Source organism: Sturnus vulgaris, chromosome 4 (genome assembly GCF_052056855.1).
Source record: "Sturnus vulgaris isolate bStuVul1 chromosome 4, bStuVul1.hap1, whole genome shotgun sequence".
NCBI lineage: Eukaryota > Metazoa > Chordata > Aves > Passeriformes > Sturnidae > Sturnus > Sturnus vulgaris.
In genome coordinates this window covers 38,386,181-38,404,794 of record NC_142246.1, presented here as the reverse complement: position 1 = coordinate 38,404,794, position 18,614 = coordinate 38,386,181, and the positions used below count along the sequence as shown (strand labels likewise).

Sequence of the window (18,614 nt, the reverse complement as noted above, 5' to 3'; positions counted from 1 at the left end):
GTTAGAATGTTTGCCCTAAGGAATTGGTTTTTTATTCCTAAAGACATTTTTTTTTTTTTAGATACACATAAATGTGAAATAATTTCATGGTAATTGTAGACCATTCAAAGTTTAATTCTACAATACATGCTCCAGAGAGATTACTTGTGCTGTTTTATCAGGGTCACCCCAGAATCTTGAATTGTTATATTAGTGTAGCTTTAAATGTAATTTTCCACTTGCTGCTAGGATCAGTTTGAAAGATTCAGTCTTGTTTCTTTGTCTTATTATTTTATGAGCAGTTGAATGTCAAGCATCTCCCGGTGTCACTAATAGGAGCTGCTCCCTTAAGTTAGTGAGAAAAGTAATGACCCCGTAAATCAATTTATGTCTGAGTATGTACTGCTGTGTATTCATGCTGCTACCTGATTGATTCTGGTTGTGAAAGTCACTGGAGAAAATACTTAGCTGTCGTTACACATTGACAGGAACAATTGCCATAAACACAAACACCCCCAAAGCCCCCAGACAGTTTTCAGAAAGCTCCTCATTCTTTAAAGGTAAAGCATTGCATTTTTAATACTGCAACACATAAAAGAATGTCTTTTAAAACACTTCAAAGCAACCTTGTCTCCAAACTAACATGAAAGCAAGCTCAGAGGTAATTTAATATGCGTGAAGATATTTGATGGTTAAAAGGTATCACTTAGAAGAGCACATCAGCATTTTTCGGGAACACTCAGCATCAACATTCATAGGGCACAGGATGTTTCTCCTTTTTAAAAAAAAATTGTTATGAATTCAACATACCTGACATTAAGAACAGCAGACAAGACGTTCAGTAGAGGGCAAAAGGACAGAAAGTGTGCACAGTGTTTTGTTGAAGCAATAAAAACAGATCACACAGAGGGCTGATAGGAGTCTGAATAGCGTGGTAAAAATCATGTTGATGACTGAAAGCCATGGCACAAATTACCTTGATTAAGAGATCATCAACAGCTTCAGTAGGGACATAAAGAGCAGGAAAAATCTTGTGATGATATTAAGACTCTCATCTGCTTGTGAACCTAGAAGACTGTGGAAAAAGAGTGCTTAATCTAGGAAAGAAGAATGAAGTTTTTTATGGCAAACTACAGTTGTGCCCTTTCATGATGAGTAACTGGTGGGAGAGAGTGGAGAAAATGTATAGTGAATGGACCTGTCTTCTGGGTGATGCACTAGATTGGAGATGCTCAGAGACTTGCTGAGATAAGGGTCTGTAAGGGGTGAAAAGACCTGAAGGAGAAGACAGGCCAGCACAAGTTTCTCTGCCTTTAATGGTATGGTGGTTCCAGAATAGATGCAGAAATACTTCTTGTTTCTGCATGCATCTGAAGGATGGGCTGGGGGAACTAGCAGGACCTGGAAATGGTAATTGTTAATCTTTGCCCTAGAAGGCTGACGGTTCTGGTCACTTCAGTTTCCAAGACTTCCCTTCACTCCCCTGGTGCTGAAGGAGACCTTTTGCCAACAGAGCCTCCACAAGCCATAGAATCTGTTGAGAGCCACCACAGTGGCAAAGTCTGCTTTTGGGCCATGTAGAAAAAATTTGGGCTGTTAGCTGTTTCTAGAGTTGAGTAGCATGAGTTTTAAAAGAGACTCTGTGCAATATCCTGCAGATAACTCATAGCAATGTTGAATGGAAAGAATTAAAGCACTAAGGTAAGAATTTTTGCTGTGCTTTACTTGCCAGTTGTGGGATGAAGAATTAAGGGGAAGGAGAAACTTTCTTTCACAAAAAATATTTGTAGGCCTTTTTTTCCCTCCTGTCATTTTGAAGTTAGTATTTTAAAATTAGTAGATGTATTTTTTTCTAGGAGGACAGTGAGCAAAAGAAAGGATTAGCGCTAATCATCCAGATGTTTATTGTCACTGAAAAGCCACTTTTTCTTTGGAAAAGCCAAAATCCCAGAAGGATGCAACAGAGAAATGGTGAAAAGTAATGGAGAGAGTCTATACATTTGGATTTCTTCTTACAGGGACCTCATTTGATGAATATTAAGGAAGCTAAATTAAAATTAAGGTATCGATGAATTATGTTGCATGCCTTGCAACATAAATCACAATACCATAAAGGCTTTAAAGATGTGAAATGATTTCTAATTCACAGATATTAAGATACTGACCTAACAGCCTTAAAGAGAAAGGCAGGAGGCATAAAGTAAGCAGATGACTTTTTTCTCTGATTATAGCAATATAAATCCCAGATGTCTTCAGGAAAAAAGTTGAAATTTTTCTTTGTATTGTTAAAATTATTTCCAAAGCACACAGGAGGGCTTTGAACTTTGAATGATACTTGCATTTAGAAGCTATAAACTCAGTGGAGTTGATCATGGCATGTACTACCTACCTTATAAAGAGGTCTTTGATTGTATTTGGTTCTGGATAGGAAATGACGTAGTTGAAAACTGCAGTTGAAGAAATTAAGACTCAAAAGAAGGTGCAGGCTGTCAATGGTAATATTATTTTGTTTATCAACTTACCTAGAAAAGTATTGTTCTATCAATAATATCTTGGATCAGTGAAGTGAAAGAGTACAATTCAGGAGTGCCATAGCTACAAACAGTATTTAAGGGTGTAGATCTCATTTGATTATTGTTTTCTGCACAGCATGTGAAGTGCAGGTTAGATGAGATGTTTTTCATTCTCCTCTTTAGCTTTAACATTTCTGACTTCATAAAAGGTGGCCAGACTGGCAGCCCTGGAGCATGAGCGTTTCCTTTGTTTGCACAACAGGGACCACACAATGAGCTCCAGTGCACACATCCTTTGTAATAATTCCAAATACTTCCTGTAGGGTCCGATTCTGTGGAAAAGAGGGTGATTTCTTGAGATGTGTCTATCCTGCAGGGGGACAAAAAGGTGGAGGCATGCCAAACAAATCTCGAATACTGTCTATCTGTGAAAGGGAATAATTTTACTAGGATTTAGACAGAGGACTAATTCATATTGCCACTAATAGTCAACAGATGGTAATTACTACTGGCTACTAAAAGCTAGGTCAGATTTGAGCCCAATGACCCAGAACTAAAATGCTCCATATGCCATCATTGTGCTGTCTGGTATGCTCACTAGTTGTGACCCTCCCACTGAAATAAGGCCTTTCCCTTCAAGCAGGAAGCTTTAATGTCCTCAGTTAGATAAAACAACTGCCTTGACATTTCTGCTCCACCGTTAGTTTTAGCTCTTGCTGTTTTATAAGACTTTAGTTTTAACCTTGGAGTGACCAGGGAAAACAAAACACTGTGAAAGAAAGGAAGTCACGGAATAGTAAAGATCATCTTAGAAGAGGACATCCCCCTAAATCCCAGTCAGCCCATGAGCTAGAAATTAGGTTAGCATTTTTTTCCTTCTCTCTGTCCCTTCAAGGTCTTTTCCAAGGCCTCGAGTGTTAACCAATTGTTAGCTGATATCAGTCATCTTGGGTGGTACATTTAATTACATGTCTTTCAGTTAATTTAGACTGAAACTGTCTGGATATAATCAGTTAGGTATAGCCTGATAAAAATCTAGCTGGGAGCTGTTCATCAGCCACATAGCGATGAGCAAAACAGCTTGCTGTCTCTGGAAAAGTATGAGTATTGCTTACTATTAGAACATGCAGGACACATAGCAAATTTATATAGCTAGTCATTTATATGTTCTTCATCACTACAGCATCTTGTGTTTTATATGCATGCATAAAAACTCACAGTGCTCTCAGGCATTAATTTTCTGAAGAGTAAGAGTTTGAAGTTGCTGTGCAGTAAGGATTGAAATGCTGCAACTTCAAGTGACAATAGGGAGGGAAGTTTTCTGTGTGTAGGAGATGAACCATGCCTCCTCTATTTTTAAGTTTCCTGTCTAACAAAACAGTTTCTGCTGCCTACTCTAACAGCCACAAGGTTTTTAGAAGTCCTGACCTAGGCTTAACAGTCACTATTAATTACACTACAGTACCAAAGTCACACATTTATTAATACATGAGTTCTTTTTGAGTCTTCTTGGGAAATGGCCCTGAACTGTTAATGTATTTATGGTATGCCATATACACGATTAAGAATTTACTTGGTGGAAACCACGTCTTCAGATGCAGATACAAGATTTACTTAGAATCAGACCTGCTGAATGTGGACTTTCTGAAAAACGTGTACTGAACTTTTTACGTAATTTTATTTCTTCTAGCTGTTATTGTTACGGAAATACCTGAAAATGCATAGGGTGTCTTCAGGACACTGCTTCTTTCTTTGATTGCTGCAGGGTAAGCACTTCCATTTTCATTATTATGGCCTATTTCATTGTAGTATAAACCTCAACCTCTTGAAGAAAAACTTGTTAGCAATCACATAACAACAGTATTTTATTTTTTAAATTTATTATATGTAAAGTCCTGTAGCTATGTGTTAATGATTCCCTGTGTCTATGTGGCAGCTCAATAGATACTGTAAAACTTCTTTTTCCCTCATGAAGCTTGTAAAATATCAACTAAAAGGCCAATATATGCATTAATAGTGAAACAGCATAATGCTGTATCAGCAGGTCTTATTTCAAAAATTAAAACAAAGAAAGCAATCCAAACAAAACTCTTGTAATACCAAATCATTTTTAGATAATGCTAACACACGATAGAGCAAGCAAACTGCAAAATCTGCAGTTTTATATATGAAGAAGTCAGCAATAGGCTAATAATACACAGAAGTACTAAAAAAAAAAAGAAGAAAGACAACAATGAAAAAAAAAGCAAAAATATTTTTATAAGTATATAACTCTAATTGCAAGAAGATCAATAAGCATTTAAAGTTTCCAGAAAAGTACCATAAAGACATATTGGATGATACACAATCCAGAAAACTCAAAGATATTTGTGACCGCCAAATTAAAGTGTCAAACTTCTCTTGAGTACCACTGCAAGGCATGTGCCACATTAATTTCCCTTGACTTTTTTTCCCCACAAAAAAAAAAAACATTACCAACCTGTAGTCATTAGCAAACAAATTAGAATTGGTGGCTAAAAGATGTATAACTAAATGTTTCTTGGCTGAGCTGCTTATGTATTTTCAAGTGGTTTTAGTTGATACCTATAAATATGGAGGAAGTCTATGCTGTCATACTACTACAACATGGTCCATCTGCTCAGTAGTAAAATATCTAGGATAAAACCCTTTGTCCCACTGGAATCAAGTAAACACACGTTTGAAGATAAGACTAAGGTTTGCTTCTGTTCTCATTTGAAAACTCCCTTTGTTTTATAATTTTAGATACTTAAGAATCTAGAGCAGTCTGTATTTAGCACGAAAAGGTCTTGCTGGGTCTTCTTTTGTTGAAGAAAATAAATTCTTGAATAAGACTGATTCATATGTCTGATTATAATTCTTCATTGTGGTTTATCACAAGTACTCTGAATACATGATCCCAGAAACTGCTCAGAAAATATAATAATTGTGTATGTGTTTTTGTGTAAGGTTGGAGGCTGTTGAAATGCAGCTCACTTTTTTAGCAGAGCTATTTACACCTTTCTTCTGTTAGAATATTTAAATATTATTTCCATCAATCTTTAACCAACTTCAGTTTTCACAGCAGCATCTCCTGCTATCTGTGCCATCACTTAGTATCTTGTTATAAGGTGTCTTGGGGCTGATGTCTCAAGCAAGGCAATTGTCAGCAGTTACTATGAGCCAGAAAAACTTAAGAGCAGTAAAATAAAGGGTTTGATTCTTTGAAGGAAATTGAAACATGCAGTCACTCAGGAAAGAATAGAGTAATTAGAAAATATTAAAAAAACCTCCCCCACCCAACCCCACACATATGTCACTTCAAATGACACACAAAAGATGTTACTAAGAAGGCTTTGCCTCTTCTGCCTTTATTTTTTTTGCCTTTCTTTTATTTTTTTACAACTAACATTTTAAATAACATTAAATCAATTAATAAGAATGTCAAAGTAATCATTTTCTATCTGTGCATAACAAACATCAACTGAATCACAAAAGACTTGGCTGTCAATCAGCACAACTAAAACACTAATGGGTATCGTAATGCATAGCATAATCTTCATGTGCTACAGCTGGGTCTTGTGCATGGGCACAAATTGATGGTTAAGTTAATGCTAGATTTCTAGTCTTCCACTGATTTCCCCATGCAGGCTGAGGGATAATTACTGTTTTGCATGTCAGCTTATTCCAAAGCTGCCCTGAATTCTGGGACTGGACAAAACAGAGGGAGAAAAAGGAGAGGGGGGTGGTGTGTGCTGTGGCTTCTCTGAAACTGCAAAGGTGCTGAGTTGAAACTGGGCATCCACAATGGAAAAAATATGAATAGAGAATAATTAAAGATGGCATTTTGGGGTTACAACTGTAGAGTGTTTGTTCTTACCAAAATAAAATTAAATTAAAGCTGAAAGAAACAGCTGCACATTAAGCCCTATTTAATATTGATGCTAACTGAAGTATGGATTTGAGTGAGTCCTTCCTCAAGGTCTTTGCCTTGTATCACTGCCTTATTGTACATTAAAAAGGATTTCTACTTAAAGAAACCATAGCGATCACTCGTGTCCTCACTGTAGTTTGAGAAGAAAAAAATCTTTTTCCCATTGTAAGGCTCTTTCAATGATGTCAAAATAGGTAGAAAGGCTCTGTCAAAAATTAAAGTTTAGTCCCCATGGGCAAAATATACCTTCTGTTTTTAAGTGGGGAAATGAATCTCTGTAGTTTACTTCGATCTGATACTTTAAAGAATTATGTTGAAAATCCTTTTACCAAAGCTGTTTTCTCACACATATTAATTTGCTCCATGTATATTAGCTTGTTTATAGAGACACTGTTCTTTTTCATTTAGTCAGTAGTTAATACGTAGTTAATGCACATGGTGAGGACTCTTGTCCTTACAGCTTTTCTTATTGGAAGTCTGATGTCCAGATTGTTAACAAGAAGTATCTTGTCCAGTAGTTACTTGGTACTGAGTGATATGTATTTAAATCAGAAGCTGTTGCTTTGCAGAGATCTGCATGTACTCCCTAAATGAAATAAAGCAGAAAACAAGCTGTGCTGAAAATAAGAGAACCTTCCTCCTTACTGCAACAATAAGGGAGGAACTTTTTATTTAGATTTCTTGATATTGGTGTTTTAGTTGGTATTTTCTATGGCTTTCCCATCCTCCTGGTGTTAGTGACCTGGTAAGACAGTACTTTTCACAGTACAGTTCCAGTTGACTGGATTACTCTTTTACTAGATTAGCTGTCTTTGTAATGATGATGAAGAAACACTTAATTTTACCTACTGTAGCAGTTGTGCTTAGATTAACACCGTATTTTCAAACCTGGTCTCTTGATCAGCCACACAACCCGTGGTTTGCTGCTACATCAGGGAAAGCTGATTGACTGCATAAATCTGATCCCTTCAGAGGAAAATGTGTTTGAAGTCCTGTAGGGCAAACCCAGCACACTAAAATTACCAAGTGATCAATCTGCAACACCAGCCACAGCCCAAAGGTGCTGAAATGGCCATTAGCCCCATCTCTGTGGCTCTGCTGATCCAGTCCTGATGACCTGCAGCTCCTGTTAATGTGACGTGGCTATTGCTGGTGTGGCAGCAGCCTGTGCAGACCAGATAGAATTGCCAAGTGAGAGACAGAAAGATGCCCTTGATCAGTGAACTGCTGAACTATCTGGTATCACAAGGTGGGTGAAAAAGTCATGGCAACTTGCATATTTTTTCTCATGCTATCAAAAGGAACAATAGCAAACAATTATTTCAAATTTAGCTTTAACATTATTTGGTTAAATTAGTGGACATACTGGCAATGGTTTTGGTTGGCATTAATGACAGGGTGCGGCTTTTGGATATTTTCAGGGAAGTCAAGTAGACTTTGGACTAAGGTTAAGAAATACTGCCCTTGGAAGTGCTTCTGGACAACTGTCAGTCACATCCTTCCCTGTTCAACGCGACTGGAAAATCACTGTGATGATTATTAAGGATGACATTGACTGAATTTACAGGGAGAGTAAGACAGTATTTGGATTAAAATAAACTCTGAGGGTTAACCGCCTTAGGCTCTACCCAAAGTACATTTCAGTACATTTGGTACATTGGAAAAAGGAAAATCAGAACAGATTTGTATTAATTCCTATGATTAAGAAAATGAACATATTATGGTGGTACAGGTTCAGAGTATACATGTCACCACATGCCTGACTACAGCTAGAGTAGTACATGAGTACATTTTGCCATTCACAGCTGGTGAAAACAGTACAAGTTTCCTATAGTAATTAGTTTTGTGGCAAATATTTCTGTCCTGGTAACTTTAGTAGAAGAATATACCTACTCACAGAGAGAATAGCCTGTTTCTAAGGTTCAGAGACAAATTTCTCTACATGATCCTTCTGCCACCTATGCCTATGCAATGCCAGGACTAACAGTTAATGATTTTTTTTTTTAAGGAAGGAAATGTCATGAATGGATGTTAAAGTATTCAGTGCTACTATGTCACCAAATACATTGTTTTAACAAGTTTCTAAAATTTTCTGGCTTTGAGGGAAATTACTTTCTGCTTTGTGTTTTATTTTCCAAGGTATATAGATTTACATACTTAAAGATCTACTGAAGCTAAGAAAGAGATGAAGTAATGCAAGGTACTATTTTTTTCTGGTTTTGCCTTTTACTGTCTTTGGATTCCATTATTACATTTTCTAGCAGTGTTCTGGAGTTTTTGGCACATTTATCAAAATTTTATAAATCAAATAAATAACCCAGCAAAACAACATTCCAGTTATGGAAGTGGAGCCTGACAATAGAGACTGGTAGGCTAGCACTTACTTTCACTGTGCAAATCCATTTATTTTACATAATAAAAGGAATGGTCCTCTCTGCTTGTCTGACTGTCTCATATTGATATGTAAAGGAGTGTTTATAAGCATTTCCTCAAACATTTTAGGGAAAATAATCTGCATTAGAATAAAATACTTATTTAAATTAGGAAGACTAGCCCAGCCTATTTTGGCTGAGGAAATCCAAAACTATTCAAGCACAGGGATGGAATCTTCAACAGTAGGCTGGTAGACAACTACTAGAGAGGAATGCCAATAATTTATACACGGGGAACCATAGGAGCTATATATTGTAAGTAAAAATTTCAATATTAGTGTGAAATATTTAGCATAAGCTTTGGTTTGTGCCATACCACTATTCTTTTTTTATTTGTATTTTATTATTTTCTAACTAAAATCTGACTGTAATTAGACTTTGCTGAAGGTAATCAAAATGTCCCAGTCCTCATGTTTCCTTTTCAGCCATCTTCCATTTGGAAAAATGATTTTTCTGAAGTATGTGTTTGGTGTTTGTAAAGCCTTTTAGAGCCCTTCAGACATCTGATGTTTTACAGAGCCTCTCTATTCACACACATCTTAAAAGAGGCATTGTGGTTCGGTACAACTTCCATTCAGGGGATACGCAGGAGAAACATGTTACTGAAAGGAATCCAGGTGGATATCTGCACTTTAATAATAGAAAGAGGGCTTTGCTATATAGGACACTTAAGACCCTTGGAAATCTATTATAAGCCCTTTCAACTTCCTCAGCCTCGAGCTGCCATTTTACAGGTAAATGTACTTCAAAGGGACAATGAGGTCAAACAAGTGCTAGAAGCTAAAAATCCCTCAGATGTGATTCTGCTGCTCTTGCAATTTGCTGCGTGAAATTCAGTGAGTTGTTCTTCTGTGCTTGAAATTATTCATCCTTACCACAGAGATAAGAAAACATACAACTTCCAGCTGATGGAAATATTCCAAGACTTAATTAATTGTGCAGTTCTTTCATGAGAAAAATTGCCTTTGCATAAAACTCCAAGACCCTATCCCCACCTGGAATTAGACAGAGATGCTTACAGGAATACTTTCAAGGTAAATCAAACTAAGAGTGTTTCCATTCCAAGTAACTAAGCTCTGGACTATTTTTATGTAAAGACAAGCAATATAAACATCACTGTCCCATGTTCTATTATTATAAAACTAGCTGCAATCAGCTATTTATATGCAGAAATATATATATGGTTGAGAAACAGGCATTGAACAGTAATATTGTAAAATCATATTAAAGTTATTTAATGAGATTCCTGGAATTACACACACGTTAGCTAAGCAGAATTCTGTCTTTTTTTCAAAACCATTACTAAGCCGCAAATGAAGGGTCCTCTAGACATTTGTGTGCACAACATACTTGTATATTTTAAACAAAAATCTGTTATTCTGTCTTTAGGCATCTCTTTCAAAGTCCTTTCCTGAGAAAGAGGTGCCAGCAGACAGACTATAAAATTTTCCTCACTAAATAATCCAAACCAAAGTCAGTAGGATTCAGATTTCCTTTTTCTTCCTGTATTTTAGAATAGTAATAAATTTTGGTAAGTGGTACAATATATAAGGTATGGTCTGCCACTCTTGGTCTCCTGAAAGTATTTTCTGTGATAAATTGAGCATTGTAACATATCTCAGTACAGTCAATCTGTTTCACAATCACCAATGTTTCAGTTTATAATTTTTCTATTTTTTACCATGGTGCTTTAGGTCCTAAGATATTCTGTGATTCTTTGTTAACATTAGTAAAGAGTATATTGAGCATTAATTCAATTGAACTCCCTCCTATATGCATGTTTTGAGACACTGAAATTTCAAACTTGGAAGTTCCTGGAGTATGTTGCACATTTTCTGCTACTGCCCCCTCTACCTTTTAGAAAAGTTCTTTTAGAAAGCAGCCATTTACCTGGAGTTTTAAATATATGGAAAAAGACTTGAAAGGCTTTTTTTTCTAGGTACAAGATTAATTTATTTTAAAAGTAGTGTTGTTCTAGGACAATGTTCTGAAACAGTTTCAGAATGGGGAGAAATATTTTTTTTTCCCCTGACTGATTTGAACCCTGAGCTTTGAAATGCAGATCTGATTTTATATTTTAGGTGGTAAAGGCTCATTTGAGTTGCTCACAGTTTTTGTTGCATGTGGGAGCTCTTTCATGAGCCAGCAGAAGGGTCTTATTTGAATGCAGTAGCACAGCATAGATTAAACTGGGCTCCAGGGCAAAGATTGAAATGTAATCTGTTCAAGAGGGCTTGATGCTGATCTCCTGCCATCTTCCTAATCTGGCCTGTAAGAGCTCAGAGAGGAGTTGTACCACATAGGAGAGGACTCATTTCGGTAGGTTTGTGTGAAGGGGAAGGTATAAGATGCATTTGAGCATGTTTTTCTCTCAAAAAAAATTTCCTTAAAATTTAAGAGGCAGGAGAAGGAAATCTTTAACTGGTATGAATTATTATGGCTATAAAGGCTGTTCTTCTCTGGTAAGAATTTAGTGGTTGCAGCAAACATGGAGTTGCCAAAGAGCAAGAGTGGTGTGATGAAACAAATGGCAGGGAGAAAACATAAAACCCTTCTCAGAAAATAGTTGCAGATTCCTTTGTGACACAATGTATATAGTCAGACTAGTTTTATGTACTGTATTTTTGAGTCACTTACAATTTTTCTCTGCATTAACCTAGAGTCAGCCCCTTGGTTCTTGGTGCTGTTAGCAATTATGGTTTCTTTTGCAGCAGCAACAAGAATTTGCAGTTGCTATCAGATTAAATATTAGCATTCTCTTCCTCAGAGAGTTTATATTCGCTTTTGATGTCAAGACAAAGACTATCACTGATCCATGATGTCTTTGCAGTGACTCTGGTGGAGACTTTGAATGTCAGTAGACCACAGTGGGAGGGACTACAAGGAATGTCCAACACAGAGCCTTGATTGTTTTAGTTAATCTCAGGATGAACAGATATGTTGCAGTAACATTGTATGTTTTTTCCTTTCTATCGTTGCTGTGTGGAAAAGGTAGGACTCAATATCTCCTAAGTATGTAAAAGTACAGCAAGGTTCAAGCTCAGCAACAAAGTTGAATTGTCCAATTTCAGCACTTGCAAATGAAGGTGTCTGCTGTGTATCATAAAGAGGACTGTCCTTTCAGGAATGTGAGCAGAAAGCAGTAGATCTGACAGTTTTGTTCATTAGCATTTGCCTGTGGGTAGTGATCAAAAGTGACTAACGTGCCAGAATGGATATTTTCTGCACCAATTTTTTGGTTTTTAGCACTTCAGGCATTTTGGAACATTTCTTCAAATGTCCTGAAAACTGGATTTTCTGTTGCACTTAAATGAACTCAGCAGTACAGATGCTGAGGGGGTAAATGCATATAATTCATGGTTGGTCTGAAGCTGATGATAATGTGGTATAAAGTTGAAGATAACAGATAATATTTCCAAGGGACAGTCAGCCTTGAATAAGCAGAACAAGGTATGTCCCAATCTCCTTACCTTCTAGCTAACATTTCTGCAGTTAAGAACTTCATCACACAGAAATTGCTGTATGGGAAATTTGGATCTACAAGGTGTCTCATTCTGTACCAGGGAAAAGAAATAAAAATCCTTCATTATTTCCTTTCCTCCTCTCTCTACATCAGAAAACACAAACAAAGCTCAAAGAAAGAAAGAAAGATACCCACCATTCATTTCCTTTCTTTTCTTTGGTTTGCTTCTTTTCCTGCTCTCCAGTTAGGCCTATAATAAAACAACAATATAGGGGTGTAGTGAAAATTAGGTTAGGAATTCCTGTCCTGATATTAATCATTATAGGGTGCAGGCTAATTTCTCATTTCCAGGTCATAGTAATGCTGCCTGCTCAGCTGATGTGATATAACAGCTATGCTTGGCTGTGGAAACCTTGCTGCAGAAAGCTGGCCACCCAAAATACACTTTATGTGGTGACATCTGTCTCTTTGTGCCAATTCTGCATATGAAAAGATATTTGCAGTGCCTGTTTCAGAAATATGTCTTTCCTCCTAACTAATCCAGCTGTATTTGTCATCATTTTGACAGAAGAGCTGAAATATTTGTCAAATGACAACACAATATTGATGCTAATGAAAGGATGTTGAGAATATGATTGCGAATTCCCATTACTGTTTTGTCTTATAACATCAAATCTTTACATTAAGTTACCAAGGACAAATTTTTCCAAGGAAATAAATTTTTTTGAAATGCGGGTTTAATACTGCTAGGGCTCTCGCTATCATCCAGAGAGACACCTGTGTAAACTAAAACAGCACAACACAGTAGAGAAAAAAACCTTTCCCTGATAACCTTACTTGACCACTGCATCTTCACAATTGATCTTCTGTCTGGCTCTTGTGGATTGATTAGAAGGGGCCATTTCTCAGTTTTACATTGATTTATTCAGGAAAGTCAGGACAGAAAAAAATGTCTTCTGTCCCAAGAACATGAAATGGAACTTGAAGTATTTTGCTGTTCCCTTATTATTATAAAATGTGAATCACCATCCTTTTGCTCAGCTGTGTTTTCTTTCTGAGCAATTTATTGGGTTTTTTTTTCTGTTCCTTTCAAATAGTTTTGAAAACTTCATTCATACCTAGGATATGAAGGATCATAAGAACAACATTGTGAAGGTTTTTCTCCCTAGTGGTATAAAGAAAGTTTTTGCCACATTCTTAGTTGAATTGTATTTAGGAGTTATAAATGTAGACAGAAATATCTGTTTGAAAGATCAGACAAATAGACATGAGGTTTTATCATGAGTAATATTGGTACTAGAAGCAGGTTTTTTTGTTATTCATAGAAAACAGAAATACTACGTATTTGTCTGGTCAACCACATTATATTAGTTCCAGACAACAATTGTGCAATCAGCTTTTACATTTCCATTTATATGTAGGACACTGGTTATGTGAATATTAATGAGTGGAGGATTTTTATTTTATATCTGCCATGGCTTCTTGGGAGACACCTAGAATCATGCAATATAAGATTAAACTTATCAGAAGAAAAAAATGGAGTTCCAAATTAATATTTTTATAATGCCTATAAGTTACCAAGCTAGACCATCTGTGTTCACAAAATGAAACTCATCATAGCAGTTAATTCATGACCAACACAGATTCTGTTTCAAAGAGCTACTGAATACATTGTTATCGTGAGATGCAATTAATGAGTAAAAATTGTTTGCTAAAGTATGATAAATAGTATTTTCAGAAGGATTAATTTCTCTATCTCATTGAAAATCTTGGTAAACCACTTAACCAAAGAACATCAGTTTCAATCCATGAGTGTTCTGGAAATAATCTGTAACTGTGATGCACTATTTATCTAGACACAGGGAGATTCTTTGTGTGAAAATGTCACCACAGATATTCTGGATATTAGACACCAATTTTCTATTTTAAGGCAGTTATTTTATGTCTGTCTTAAAATTTCATTTCTGTATTGGTTTTCAGATATGAATACATACCAAAACTTTATGAAAGTAATATATCTGTGATACAAAATTTCTCTGAAAAGTGCTTCAAAGATCTTGTACAGACTATTCCATCCTGGCATTCTTGTCGAGCATTTCATCACATCTCTTCTCTTTCAAACAGACTTCTATTTTCAGTCTATAACAGTAACCAATCAGTAAATAATGAAAAATAGAAAAGAAAGAAAGCTTTGATGAAGAACAAGTGTTGAGGGGTAAATTTGTTTTCAAATAATATTTGTTGTTCTGTGAACTGGGAGTGGAAGTTTTCAGCAATTCTTTTACCAGTTTTGTCTTACTGTTCAAACTGTGATCTGGTTTTCCTGATTTTTCCTGGGAGGCCAAATCTGAGTGTGGTGATTAAAGATGCACAATGACTTATTACTCCTCTAAGCACCAAGTTCCACACACTGAAAATTGGTATTTTAAAGTTTAAAAAAAATCTTCTATTCCCAGGCTTCTCTACCTTTCTGATGACTTTGGGCAGTAAGACTTCTTCCAGAGCTATTAGTGAATATGTAGAACCAGGTCTCAGATGTTTAGCAAGCTGCATTCTACCACTTTGTCCAGCTATATTTTGGGTGTAATGGCAAGCCAGAGTTACTGTCATGAAATAAGGTGACATAATAAAATAAATGATTGAATGTCCATAATATCTCACTATAAACACATTTTATTATGAGAGTTCATGCACAGATTAACTAATAGTTGGCATAAATTTTCATGCTACTACCAAATAGTATGCTAACCACCATTAACCAGCAGTATGCTTCAACCTTTTCTTCATGATCAGACATAAATCTGCAGTATTTTGTATCAACATCAATACTTGTTTTTCCTATTTCTATTATTTGAAACATTGCCTTGCACACTTTTCTATTATTCATATTGCACATCAGTATGTTCAAAAGTTACCAACTATTTAGTTTTTTAAAGTACCCATCATTTTTCTGACTGAAACATCAAGATGACATAGAATTCTGACATTTGTGTTGAAAACTACATTGACAATGAAAATGCAGCTCCTACCTTAGAAAATAAGTGATGATCCTTTATTTCAGTATTTGTGCCAGACCTTTACATCTTATTTTAGACCAGCTGTAGATTATTGGATCATATAATTTTACAGTAAATACAGTAGGGGAAAATGAACATATTTACATGCCCTTTTTCAGATGAATATCTCAGCAATATACTCTCTGTAGGTAGTAATTGTGATTAGAATAGTGAGTTCTGAGTTCCATGTACTGCTAAACCAAATTCTTCAAGGATGCTTCAAAGCTCTTTTACAGACTATATCATCTTGGCATTCTTGTTGAGCATTTCATCACATCTCCTCTCTTTCAAACAGACTTCAAGGAACAATTGAGGTGAACATTCAGAAGTTGATTACACAACCACTAAATTTAGTTATGGTTGTTTTAAATACCAATAATCTTAATTTTAAATTACAGTTAAATTATGTTAGTGGAAAATAGGGCTAGAGCTGTACTCACTATTCAACATTGTACTGAACCTGGACATGCATTCTTCAACAAAGAGTATTTTTTTTTTCTCTAATTAGAAAAAATACCAAGCAGTCCCGAAAATTCATACTTCAAGTTTTAGAAAGCTCAGACAAAAGGCAAGAGCCCAGTGACCAAATCTACCAAGCACAAAAACTGTGGTGTTAGAAAAGAGTTACACAATTATTTTCATTTGCTTCCGAATTTCCTATCACTTGGGAAATCTTCTAGAATCTGACTTCTTTCAGCTTTTATTGTAGCTTATAAATTAGGATAAAAAGACTACCATTAACTCCTTGCAAACTGGATCATGTCCCTACTGTATTCCTGTAAACAATAGTAGGTTTTCAGATTAATTCTGTCAAGTCTGGGAGTGGTGCTCCAGTAACGTGTCAAATTTATTATTTTGTGCTGGCCATTATCCAGATTATTTAGGGGTGGAGGGAGGCAGGGGAGGGGAAGGCAGTCATGGAGGGACCAGGAAAGTAGTAATTTGCTAAATGCATATTTATGCCATTACAGGAAAGATCAAATAAATTGGGATGGATGCACAGATATATAATACAGAGAAGAAACAAAATTATGGAAGCTGAAGTTTGCTAGTAATCGTGAGTAAATCATACAGTGTATATATGTTTAGAAGTTGAACCTGAAAGAAATATCAGAAAATATGGGAGCTATCTTAAGGAAACCCTCTTCTAATGACTTCACTTTGTAGTCACACGGCACTTATAAAATAATTACAATATTTTCATCAAGTTTTAGCAGCTGGAACTAAGTTGCAGTTGACATTCTGAATGTACTTTTTCCATAACCATAATTTTAGAACTTTTAATTTAAACCAGAGACACAGAAGAAGCTTATATATAAACTTGTGTATGCTATGTACTTAATGTGGAACAGACTTTCTGAATTGCATTCTTATGTTTGATTTTTTTTTCAATGAAATGTATGTTTTGCGGAAGCATGAGGTCTCTCTCTGACTCATAAAATCTTTTAGAGCACAAGATGACAAAACATGTTTCTCTCTAGCTTTTCAGTAGCCATCATGACCTATGTGATCAAATGCAAGTTCTTGAAAGGTTGTACAGCAACATAAAGGTGAGGCTAATACTTAATGCAATCTGACTCTTTTCTTGAAGTCTGTGTGAGTTATTGGACAGTTGAAGCACAGAAAGCAGCAGTAACATTTCATTGTTCACAGTTACTTCATTTTATTCCATGAAGTAGCTTTCTATTATTGATATTAAAGATATAAAATCATATTAAGGACCAGTTTAATTACAAACTGAGAAAAACTTGAGAAAACAGTTCACATGTTCTCTCTTTCTGTATGGCGAGTTAAATTCCATATGTTTCAGAAAGCCAACTTCATCTGATGGCTGGTTCTCTAAATAGAGACTATTAACAAGCAAACCCACTAATAATGCAGTTGAACTTTGATAGGAAACCTATCTGAGATTTAGTACTGTGCCTCTTAATACTGATACTCTAGTACGCTGATGTTTAGTTTAAAAAGTGAATAGGCTTTTCAGAAATACCTGTGGAAAAGGTCAAGTCTTGATTTTAGTGATACTGATATGGGTCATGATAGTCTTATGGCCGGAGAGATATGCATGTCTCAGAATTGTCCAAAACATTTTTATAAAATTCACAGGATTTGGAAAAGAGAAGTATATTTTGACTACCTTATATTTTGCTTGATACCCCTATCCTAAAAGACTATTTCTTCTGGTTTAGGATATAATCTTTAATGCACAGTATTTTATTATTTCATCTATTTCTAGACAAATAAAATAAAAATATCTTAGTAGGTCTGTGCTCATTATCACTTGATATCAGACAAGTTTGATGAACAGCACCAGTGCTCATTCTTTGCTCACTTTTTCCAAACTTGCAATGCACGGAGCTTACAGTGTAAGTAAGCTCTGACGCTTACATTTAACACCATTTTACTTCAGTGAAGACCCCTAGCAATCATTTGGCATTCTGGACTTCAGGTAGATATTTCAAAATATGGTTAATGTGCTGTAAAAAGTGCAGAGGTGTGATTTGTTAAGCTATTTCTGATCAGTCTTGAAAGAGTTGACATTGAAAGAAATATCTGTGAGGAAATCAGTCATTGTGTCATACTGTGTACGACATTAACACTCTCTCATCAACAGCATATATGGAATCATAGAGATTTCCATGCATACATATTTATCACATGGAAGAAACAAAATAATTCTTAAATATCCTTTTGAAATCATTCTTTATTGAAGATATTTAATGGAAATTGCCTACTTGATTCAGTGACATATGGCCAGACCAGAATCTCTGCAGGTACCTAAGCACCCTGAAATACTTGGGTGCATTCACCACATGGACAAGCAGAGTAAGAATATCAATATCTTTAAACATTAGTATTTATTATTCGTATGCACACACTCATGTGATTCTTGTGTGATTTCTAGAATTACATTTTCCAGCTAACTTCATTTTGTAGATGAGTAAAAACATAAAGTGATGATAAACAGAATGTCACTGTCAATTATTTGTGTCAATCACATCTTCAGGGAAGCCTAGCAAGAAGATTCAGGAGGGCAAAGAACATTGTATACTGGTTCTAACAATTTCTAATTTTTATCCGTCCCCTTAAATTTACATTGTAATTTACACTCAATTTCAACTCAGAGGTTCCTTTTCCTTTTGAAAAGATATCACTAAAAAGTAATAAAGAATATGTAAATCCGATGTGTTGTTTTGTCCTAGGTTCTTGGAGTATAGAATAAATCTAATTGTTATTACT

At 35.7% G+C, this 18,614-nt stretch overlaps 1 long non-coding RNA gene across 1 annotated transcript in view; it reads right to left on the bottom strand.

Annotated features, from left to right (window-relative positions):
• Positions 1-12,570, bottom strand: part of LOC148223955 (uncharacterized) — a 33,800-nt gene extending 21,230 nt beyond the window's left edge. Inside the window, exons 1-2 of the long non-coding RNA XR_015803559.1 lie at positions 12,514-12,570; positions 12,326-12,409 (exon numbers count right to left, since the gene is read on the bottom strand). This is a non-coding gene — a long non-coding RNA (uncharacterized LOC148223955). The remainder of the gene's footprint in view (positions 1-12,325; positions 12,410-12,513) is intronic.
• Between the last annotated feature and the right edge of the window lie 6,044 nt (positions 12,571-18,614).